The sequence below is a fragment of the Felis catus genome, chromosome A2, assembly GCF_018350175.1.
Source record: "Felis catus isolate Fca126 chromosome A2, F.catus_Fca126_mat1.0, whole genome shotgun sequence".
NCBI lineage: Eukaryota > Metazoa > Chordata > Mammalia > Carnivora > Felidae > Felis > Felis catus.
The window spans coordinates 123990390-124001432 of NC_058369.1; positions in this window are offsets into that span (position 1 = coordinate 123990390).

The window sequence follows — 11043 nt, forward strand, 5'->3', positions numbered from 1 at the left end:
TTGTTTTATATATTTGGGGGCTCCGGTATTCGGCGCATGGACATTTATAATTGTTAGCTCTTCCTGATGGATAGACCCTGTAACTATTATATAATGTCCTTCTTCATCTCTTGTTACAGCCTTTAATTTAAAGTCTAGTTTGTCTGATATAAGTATGGCTACTCCAGCTTTCTTTTGGCTTCCAGTCGCATGATAAATAGTTCTCCATCCCCTCACTCTCAATCTAAAGGTGTCCTCAGGTCTAAAATGAGTCTCTTGTAGACAGCAAATAGATGGGTCTTGTTTTTTTATCCATTCTGATACCCTATGTCTTTTGGTTGGCGCATTTAATCCATTTACATTCAGTGTTATTATAGAAAGATACGGGTTTAGAGTCATTGTGATGTCTGTATGTTTTATGCTTGTAGTGATGTCTCTGGCACTTTGTCTCACAGGGTCCCCCTTAGGATCTCTTGTAGGGCTGGTTTAGTGGTGACAAATTCCTTCAGTTTTCGTTTGTTTGGGAAGACCTTTATCTCTCCTTCTATTCTAAATGACAGACTTGCTGGATAAAGGATTCTCGGCTGCATATTTTTTCTGTCTAGCACCCTGAAAATCTCGTGCCAATTCTTTCTGGCCTGCCAAGTTTCAAAAGAGAGATCAGTCATGAGTCTTATAGGTCTCCCTTTATATGTGAGGGCACGTTTACCCCTTGCTGCTTTCAGAATTTTCTCTTTATCCTTGTATTTTGCCAGTTGCTCTATGATATGTCGTGCAGAAGATCGATTCAAGTTACGTCTGAAGGGAGTTCTCTGTGCCTCTTGGATTTCAATGTCTTTTTCCTTCCCCAGTTCAGGGAAGTTCTCAGCTATTATTTCTTCAAGTACCCCTTCAGCACCTTTCCCTCTCTCTTCCTCCTCTGGGATACCAATTATGCGTATATTATTTCTTTTTAGTGTATCACTTAGTTCTCTTATTTTCCCCTCATACTCCTGGATTTTTTTATCTCTCTTCTTCTCAGCTTCCTCTTTTTCCATAACTTTATCTTCTAGTTCACCTATTCTCTCCTCTGCCTCTTCAGTCCGAGCTGTGGTGGTTTCAATTTTGTTTTGCATTTCATTTAAAGTGTTTTTCAGCTCCTCGTGACTGTTCCTTAGTCCCTTGATCTCTGTAGCAAGAGATTCTCTGCTGTCCTCTATACTGTTTTCAAGCCCAGCGATTAATTTTATGACTATTATTCTAAATTCACTTTCTGTTATATTATTTAAATCCTTTTTGATCAGCTCATTAGCTGTTGTTATTTCCTGGAGATTCTTCTGAGGGGAATTCTTCCGCTTGGTCATTTTGGATAGTCCCTGGCGTGGTGAGGACCTGCAGGGCACTTCCCCTGTGCTGTGGTGTATAACTGGAGTCGGTGGGTGGGGCCGCAGTCAGACCTGATGTCTGCCCCCAGCCCACCGCTGGGGCCACACTCAGACTGGTGTGTGCCTTCTCTTCCCCTCTCCTAGGGGCGGGATTCACTGTGGGGTGGCGTGGCCCGTCTGGGCTACTTGCACACTGCCAGGCTTGTAATGCTGGGGATCTGGCGTATTAGCTGGGGTGGGTAGGCAAGGTGCACAGGGGCAGGAGGGGCAGGCTTAGCTCGTTTCTCCTTAGGTGGTCCACTTCAGGAGGGGCCCTGTGGCAGGGGGAGGGAGTCAGATCTGCTGCCGGAGGTTTGGCTCCGCAGAAGCACAGAGTTGGGTGTTTGCGCGGAGCGAGCAAGTTCCCTGGCAGGAACTGGTTCTCTTTGGGATTTTGGCTGGGGGATGGGTGGGGGAGATGGCGCTGGCGAGCGCCTTTGTTCCCCACCAAACTGAGCTCTGTCGTCAGGGGGCTCAGCAGCTCTCCCTCCCTTTGTCCTCCAGCCTTCCCGCTTTCCGAGCAGAGCTGTTCACTTATGACCTCCCAGACGCTAAGTCGCGCTTGTTGTGGGAACATAGTCCGTCAGGCCCCTCCGCTTTTGCAAGCCAGACTCGGGGGCTCTGCTTGGCCGGCGAGCTGCCCCTCCGCCCCAGCTCCCTCCCACCAGTCCGTGGAGCGCGCACCGCCTCGCCACCCTTCCTATCCTCTTCCGTGGGCCTCTCGTCTGCGCTTGGCTCCGGCGACTCCGTTATGCTAATCCTCTGGCGGTTTTCTGGGTTATTTAGGCAGGTGTAGGTGGAATCTAAGTGATCAGCAGGACGCGCGGTGAGCCCAGCGTCCTCCTACGCCACCATCTTCTCTCTGATTGGAGCATTTAGTCCATTGACATTTAGAGTGAGTACTGAAAGATATGAATTTATTGCCATTGTGTTGCCTGTAGAGTTGGGAGTTTCTGGTGGTGTTCTTTGGTCCTTCTGATCTTTGCTGTTTTTGGTCATTTTTTTTTCTTGTCTTTTCTACCCTTAGGGAGTACCCCTTTAAATTTCTTATGGGGCTGGTTTAGTAGTCATGAACTCCTTTAATTTTTGTGTGTCTGGGAAACTTTTAGTTTCTCCTTCTATTTTGAATGACAGCCTTGCTGGGTAAGGAATTCTTGGCTGCATATTTTTCTGATTCAGCACATTGAATATATCCTGCCACTCCTTTCTGGCCTGCCAAGTTTCTGTAGATAGGTCTGCTGTGAACCTTAACGGTCTTCCCTTGTAGGTTAAGGACTTTTTTCCCTTGCTGCTTTCATAATTCTTTCCTTGTCTGTGTATTTTGTGAAATTGACTATGATATGCCCTGTTGATGGATGGTTTTTATTGAATCTAATGGGAGTACTCTCTGCTTCTTGGATTTTTTTATGTCTGTGTCGTTCCCCTGATTAGGAAAGTTTTCCACTATAATTTGCTCACATAAACCTTCTACTGCTTTCTCTCTCTCTTCATCTTCTGGCACTCCTCTATGATTTGGATGCTATCCTTTTAAATAAGTCATTGAGTTCTCTAATTTCTTATATCATGTCTTTGCCTTAGTTTCTCTCTTTTTTTTCTGCTTCATTATTCTCCATAATTTTGTCTTCTATATCACCGATTCGCTGCTCTGCTTCGTCCATCCTTGCCACCGTGGCATCCATTCAAGATTGCATCTCAGTTATAGCATTTTTAATTTTGTCCTGATTAGATTTTACTTCCTTGATCTCTGCAGAAAGGGATTCTATGCTTTTTTCAATCCCAGCTAGTATTATTATGTGGTTCTAAATTCTAGTTCAGACATCTTACTTATATATGTGTTGATTAAGCCCCTGGCTATCATGTCTTCCTGTTCTTTCTTCTGGGGTGAATTTCTTCATTTTGTCATTTTGTAGGAAGAAAAAGAATTAATAAAATAAAAAAGAAAAGTTAAAATATTAAAAACAACAACAACAAAAATAAAGGAAGCTATATCTTAGGTGTGTTTTGGTCTGGTTGTTGAAAGAAGCTTGATAGACTAGAAAAAAAAGGGAAAGGAGAAAAAAAGTAAAAACTTTAAAAATTAAAAAAAATGCGTAATAAAAGAATAAAATGAAATGAAGAAAGTGAAACAGAATTAAACATTTTACAAACAAAACAGTAAAAAGAATTAAAACTTTTTTTTAAAAAAAGAAAGGAAAATAAAAATAAAATTTTCTTTCTGTATCTGAGAAAAAGGAGAAAAAAAAAAAAAAGAAACAAATAGACCAGCAAACAGAATAAAACCCGAATGAAGTTATATCCAGTTTCCCCTGGAACTTAAACTATGAATATGAAGCACTCTATAGTCCATACATTAAGCTGGCAGAGGGACTTGTGGTGGTCATGTAGGGCATGTGCTAAGAGGGCACAGTTGGGTAGGGCTTGGTGTAATGGATCTGTTCTCCTCTAGGTGGCCCTGCTTAGCTAGGGTAGATCAGTGTGGTGTACATGCACATGTATGTGTATGTATATGCATGTGCAGGAGATGTGAAAATGGTGTCACCCAGCTTCCTAGTTTCTGGCACTGCTCTCACCGACCCACAGGCTTCTTTCCACTCCCTGCTTCTACACTGTTTGTGTCCAAGCCATCAGCCTGCCAGGTGGCACCTCCTTCCTGAATTTTATCTCAGATGGTGCCGTGTTTCCAAAGCCCTCACTTCTGAGAACCCTGCGGCTTGGCCCCATTCTGACCCTCTGGGAGAGGGTCTTGCTGAGCAATGGCTGGGTGCCAGCTTGCCCCAGGGAATGTTGTGTCATCACGTTATGGCAGAGGTTCAGAGACTATGGACAGGTGGTGGCTTGCCCCAGAAAAAGTTCATGCAATTGCACGGCGGCAGAGGTTCTGAGATTTTGGCAAACCACAACACACAGCTGGCATCAGATTTCACTGCACTCTGGTGTCTGTCTCAGTACCAGCAAACATGGCTGCTCTCTGGGGTCTGCTGGGACCTTTGCCTGTGGGGAGGATGTATGGCCTCTACCAAATGTCCTCCAAGCAGGGGAACTGCTTCTCCCTGTGTGGCCCACGAACCCCTCAGACCTAGCTGCTTGCTTCTGGGGATTCACCCTTCTTCCCTAGCAGAGCACTGTCAGGTATTGTGCTCTGGAATTTCCTACTCTGATCTCCCGTGTATAGAGTCGTAATGGTATTGAAACCCTCTCCTTTCTCCCAGACAATGGTTTTGGGGAACAGATTTCTTGCTCAGTCCCTTGTGAATGTTTCCACTCTGTCTCCAACTACTTTTTTTTTTTTTTAATTTTTTTTTCAACGTTTTATTTATTTTTGGGACAGAGAGAGACAGAGCATGAATGGGGGAGGGGCAGAGAGAGAGGGAGACACAGAATCGGAAACAGGCTCCAGGCTCTGAGCCATCAGCCCAGAGCCTGACGCAGGGCTTGAACTCACGGACTGCAAGATCATGACCTGGCTGAAGTCGGACGCTTAACCGACTGCGCCACCCAGGCGCCCCAGTCTCCAACTACTTTTGAGGGGAGTGCTTTTCCTGCACTCTTACCCCCTTTCTCTGACCTCTGCAAAAAAACAGCTCCCTACCCTGTGTGGTTTCTGTCTCCTCCAGTTCACCTCTTCATGCCACGTACCTACTGAGTTTTGTGGCTCAAGTTATGCAGATTGTTGTGTTAATCATCAGATCAATTTCCTAGGTATGCAAAATGGTTTGGTGCTGCTCTAGTTGCATTTCAGGGATGAGAGAGGCTGAGAACTTCCATTTGCTCCACCATCTTGTACCTTCCCACCCCTCCTATGTTTTCTTATAGGAGTTTTAAAGCTTCAGGTCTTAACATCATTTATCTATAACAATAATAATAATCATTGTTATTACTATTATTTTAGGGGCCCCTGGGTGGCGCAGTCGGTTAAGTGTCCGACTTCAGCCAGGTCACGATCTCGCGGTCCGTGGGTTCGAGCCCCGCGTCAGGCTCTGGGCTGATGGCTCAGAGCCTGGAGCCTGTTTCCGATTCTGTGTCTCCCTCTCTCTCTGCCCCTCCCCCATTCATGCTCTGTCTCTCTCTGTCCCAAAAATAAATAAACGTTGAAAAAAAAGATTTTTAAAGTAAACTCTATATCTAATGTGGGCTTTAACTCACAACCCCAAGATCAAGAGCCAGCTAAGTGCCGCTCAGGTCTTAACATTTAAATATTTACTCCATTTTGAGTTGATTTTTGTGTGTGGTAGAAGAGTCCAATTTTATTCCTTTGTATGTAGATATTTAAAAAAAAATTTTTTTTAACGTTTATTTATTTTTGAGACAGAGAGAGACAGAGCATGAACAGGGGAGGGTCAGTGAGAGGGAGACACAGAATCTGAAACAGGCTCCAGGCTCTGAGCTGTCAGCACAGAGCCCGACGCGGGGCTTGGACTCACAGACTGCGAGATCGTGACCTGAGCCGAAGTCGGACGCTCAACCGACTGAGCCACCCAGGCGCCCCTGTATGTAAATATTTTTAGTTGTCACAACTGAGGGGTGGTAGTGCTAGTGGCATCTAGTGGGTAGAGGCCAGTGATGCTGCTGAATATCCTAGAATGTACAGAATAACCCCCCACAAGTAAGATTTAGTCCCTGAAATCAATAGGGCCAAGGTTCAAAACTCTGCTACAGGGGCGCCTGACTGGCTCAGTTAGTAGAGCATACAACTCCTGATATCTGGGTTGTGAGTTTGAGCTCCACCTTGGGTGTAGACAGTACTTAAAAATAAAATCTTTAAAAAACAAAACAAAACCCCTGCTGTAAAGGAGAGGAAAGAGCTAGACAGAGATATGGGATCAAAGGAGGAACTTTTTGTTTTTGTTTTTTTTCAAAAGATGAAAGAACCTTGAGGTTGCTTGGTCAGTGAAATGGGCCCCTTTAGACAAGGTAAGAGGTTGTGAAAAATTGGTAGAGACTTTCTTGGAGGGCAATTTGGTAGTACCTGTGAAAATTAAAAGATTTCTACTATCAATGACCTATTCTATTGAAATACTTGCACATATACACTAAGATATTTACTCACAGATTTTCATTACAATGTTAGTAGCAAAGTGAAAGTTTTTGAAACCAATTCCAACGTGTGTTTCCCCACACATCCAAGGAATTCTTGTGACACCAGCAGGGTGTCCTACAACTTACCTAAATTCTCATACTACCTGGAAAGAGTATCAGATTCCACAGGTTAAGGGCTCAGTCCAACAAGACTGCCCCACCCCTCTTCAAATGCCACTCACAAGCCCTGTTCTTTGCCAGACCGACTTGCTACAGGTTGGAGGTTCCAATGCCACTTGCCTTGGGTTTGCCTTAATTTGCTTAGAGCAGCTCAGAGAACACCCACAAACACTTTACTTACTAGATTATTGGCTTATTATAAAAGGATGTAAGTCAGGAACAGCCAGATGGAACAGATGCTTAGGGCAAAGTATGTGGGAAGGGGTGAGGAGCTTCTATGCCCTATGCAGGCGTGCCTTTCTGACAGGACTTCCATGTGTTGACCCACCTGGAAGGTCTCCAAACCATATGAGAAACTCCATATTACATGGACATGATTGATTAAATCATTGGCCACTGGTGATTAATTCAACCTCTGGACATTTTTACCCTCCCCTGAAATCAGGAGGTGGGACTGAAAGTTCCCTTTGCTATTCATGGTTGGTTCCCCTGGCAACCAGTCCTCATTTTTAGGTCCTTTCCAAAATTCACCTCATTAACATAAGTCTAATGATGGTGGAAAGGGGCTTATTATGAGTAACAAAACACCTGTTTCTGCCTTTATGGTTCTGAAGTGATTTCAGGAACTGGGGACAGGAGACCAAATGTTAAAAAAACAAAAAACAAAACCCTTATTGCTCTTATCACTCATGAAATTCCAAGTGTTTTAGAGAGATATGAGCCAGAAACTGTGGATGAAGGCCAAACGTACATGAGAAATATATTTTGGTCATCTGAATGACCATGTAGGGGCCAAGGCCAGGCTACCCCAAGATGGGCCACTTTGACATGAACATTATTTTAAGTTAAAAGCAATCAAAACCCAGAAGATTCAGGAAAAGTTCTTTATTTCCTCCTCAACTGCCTGCCTATACCAGGAGGAGAACTATTAACAGAGATTCTTCTTTTTCTAAGATATTTATTTGTATAATAGGATCACCTCTGTTTTCTAAACATCTCTCACCTCCCTGCTAATGTTTTGCTCAGCCTCCTACCCCTCTCCTAAGCTCATTTATATTGCTTTACTGTCTTTGGAATTTCATACATAGGAAACTATATTTGATCTTCTCTTGTTAATCTGTCTCATGTCAATCTGATTCTTAGTCCAGCTAGAAGGACCTTGAAGGGCAGAGAACATTCTTCCTCCACAATGACCAAATACATAATTCTCATAAATCACCATATCACAGAAGATAAATAGGAAACAACTGTACTGCACAAAGAAGAATGGTTAAATGGTTATGTGGCACATCCAACCAGGAATTTTATGGCCACTTAAAGCTTGTAGTAAGCAGTAAGACTGCCAGGATATAGTGAGATGAGGTCATAGAATGGTGTTCATAGTGTTACTCTGTTATATGAAACTAATTAAAAAAAAAACTGCATGATTGTGTTTGGTAGTGTATTTTTAAAAAGATCTTGAAGGCTCTACCAAACTATTTTAAGTAGATAGACCCTCCTTTCACTTATTACTCTCTAATGGCTCTGAATTGGGAACTTTTTATGAACATATATTACTTTTATAATTTTATTTTATTAAAAAAATTTTTTTAAGTAGACTCCATGCCCAACATGGGGCTTGAGCTCAAGACCCTGGCATTAAGAGTCACATGCTCTACTGGCTGAGCCAGCCAGACACCCCTGCTTTTATAATTTTATTTTATTTTATTATTTTTATTATTTTTTATTCTTTTTTAACTTTTTTTTTTTATTTTTATTTTTGAGAGAGAGACAGAGCATGAATGGGGGAGGGGCAGAGAGAGAGGGACACACAGAATCGGAAGCAGGCTCCAGGCTCTGAGCTGTCAGCCCAGAGCCCGAGGCGGGGCTCGAACTCACGGACCGCAAGATCGTGACCTGAGCTGAAGTCGGACGCTTAACCGACTGAGCCACCCAGGCCCCCCTTCTTTTATAATTTTAAAACAGCTTTTAAATGATGGTGGCAACAGAGCAGTTGAAAGGAAGAAAGAGTCTGAAGAAAAGAGTGATGGGAAAGGAGGAAGATCCCAGAGGGAGCAGGAACAGATAATCATCGTAGCATAAGTAGCAGCAGGAGCAACTAACATTCATTAAGCAACTGAAATATTCCAAACTGTTGTAAATTCTTGATGATTCTGTGAGGTATATATTATCTGTCAAGGAAATGGTAGCACAGAGAGATCAGGCAACTTGCATAGTCAGATAGCTCACATATGGTACAGCTGGGATTAAAAACCAGGCAGTCTGGATCGAGAGCCAATGCTCTTAATCACTGCCCTCTACTGCTGGCTGAGTTGGGGTCCAGAGCACAGGTGGAAGCTGGCCTGACAAGAAGACAAACTTGTTTAAACCATTGTATTCGTTTTCTATTGCTGGATAACAAATTACCACAAACTTAATGGCTTTAAACATATATTATCTTACAGTTCTGTAGATCATAAGTCTGAGCAGACTCCACTGGGTTTTCTGCTTAGTGTCCCACAAAACCAAAATCAAGATGTCAGCAGGGTTGGAGGCTCTGGGTGAAGATTCTTTCCTTTGGCTGCAGGACAGAGTTCCCCATCTCCTTGCTGGTGTTGGTCAGGGGCCTCTAATTTGTGTCTACTGCATTCCTCACCTTATAGCCCACTGTAGTCCTGTCATCTTTAAATCAGCAATGGTACAAAGGAATGGAATCTGAGTTCCTATATTACTACCAGCCAGAGAAACTCTGGCTGTTATTTGTTTAGGAGCACACAGATAATGTCCCTTTCCTTGTGCTTGTAAAATAATCTAATCATGAAAGTAGAATTCATCATATTAACAGTCACAGAGATCAGTGGGGAGAAATGTTGGGACCATTTTAGAATTTTGTCTGCCACAACTATTATGATGAATTTGTAGGATGTCTTGGTGAAGGGAGGTCTGAGGGCTTGTAATGCTTTCCTGGATGAGTGGAAAATGCTCCATTTGAAGGTAGATGCTTGAAAATTAAGGTTTGAGTAGGTGACTAATACGGTTTTGCTTGCTGGTCAGCTTTATGGACTCAGTTGAGTTTGGAGATGATGAATTTGTGGGGGTACCAATCTACAGAGCTGTGTGATTTTTCTCTAATAGTCTGGGTATAGATGCAGAAGAGGTTTGTGGTCTTTCTGAGAAAGCTGGGCAAAAGGACCACAGGTCAAGGGAGATGACAGGCTTAAGTGATGGACTCTGGGATCCAGGCCAGAAACAAAAGACAGACAAAACCAGAGTGAAGAAGTAGGGACGGTAGTTACCTTGCAAGGGTTGTAGGAGATGGCCAGACTTCCAATTATAGCAAGAAGTGGAGGAAGGTTTCATTAAGAGGTTAAAGATACAGAGCAGTGGTTCCCCAAGTGTGGTTCTCAGACCAACAGTGTTAGCATCATTAGGGGTCTTATTAGGAAAATTCCCAGGTTAACCACAAACCTACTGAATTAGAAACTCTGGAAGTCTGGGAGCACAGGAATCTGTGTTTTAACAAGCACTGCAGTAGGTATTGATGCCCCAAGGCTTGAGAATCATTCATGTAGTCTTTCATATTAAGAGTGCTTTTAGGGGTGCCTGGGTGGCTCAGTCGGTTAAGCGTCCGACTTCGGCTCAGGTCATGATCTCGCGGTCTGTGAGTTCAAGCCCCCCGTCGGGCTCTGTGCTGACTGCTCAGAGCCTGGAGCCTGTTTCAGATTCTGTGTCTCCCTCTCTCTCTGACCCTCCCCTGTTCATGCTCTGTCTCAAAAATAAATAAACATTAAAAAAAAAAAAAAAGAGTGCTTTTATTGTGAATAGGATTCCAGAGGGACAGTAAGAAATTCCTAGAAGAAGAGTAATGAGACTGGTAGGAAACACCGAGATATATGGGAGAGGACAAATGGCCTATGTTCTGCATGCTGACCTAGGATGCCAAGGATAAATGTAAAGGATGCCTGAATTAACTGGCCTTAGAATTTTCAGAAATAACAAGCCTTAGCTGGCTGATTCTAATCGGGACCAATGTGTTATTGAGGTACTACTATTCCAAGGCCAAGATTGGGAGCATTTATTGATGAGTAGGAAATGGGTCCATTCTGGGACTGGATTGGCTGTTCTCAACCTCCAGGGAAAGACTCAGAAATGGGAGAAGAGTTACTGGGGCCCTGAAAACCGCAACAGCCCCTGCTGAAGAGGGAGGGATGCCTGTGAGCAAGCTCTATCTCCATATGGCTCAGTAAAAAACAAGATTTACTCTCCCTTGGCTGCAGGCACCACCATGATGGGCTGAGCTGCTTTTGCTATGGCACAAAGATAGAGGAGCACAGGTAGGTTGTGCTTAACCAACAGGAAGATGAAGGAAGTGTGGGATGTATTTTGGGATGTGAGTAGCTGACCCCATATAATAATTCCCCTATATTCTTAAAAATTTTCTGATTCAATGACTCTGGGAAAAATCTTGGGACTCAGTAAGATTTAA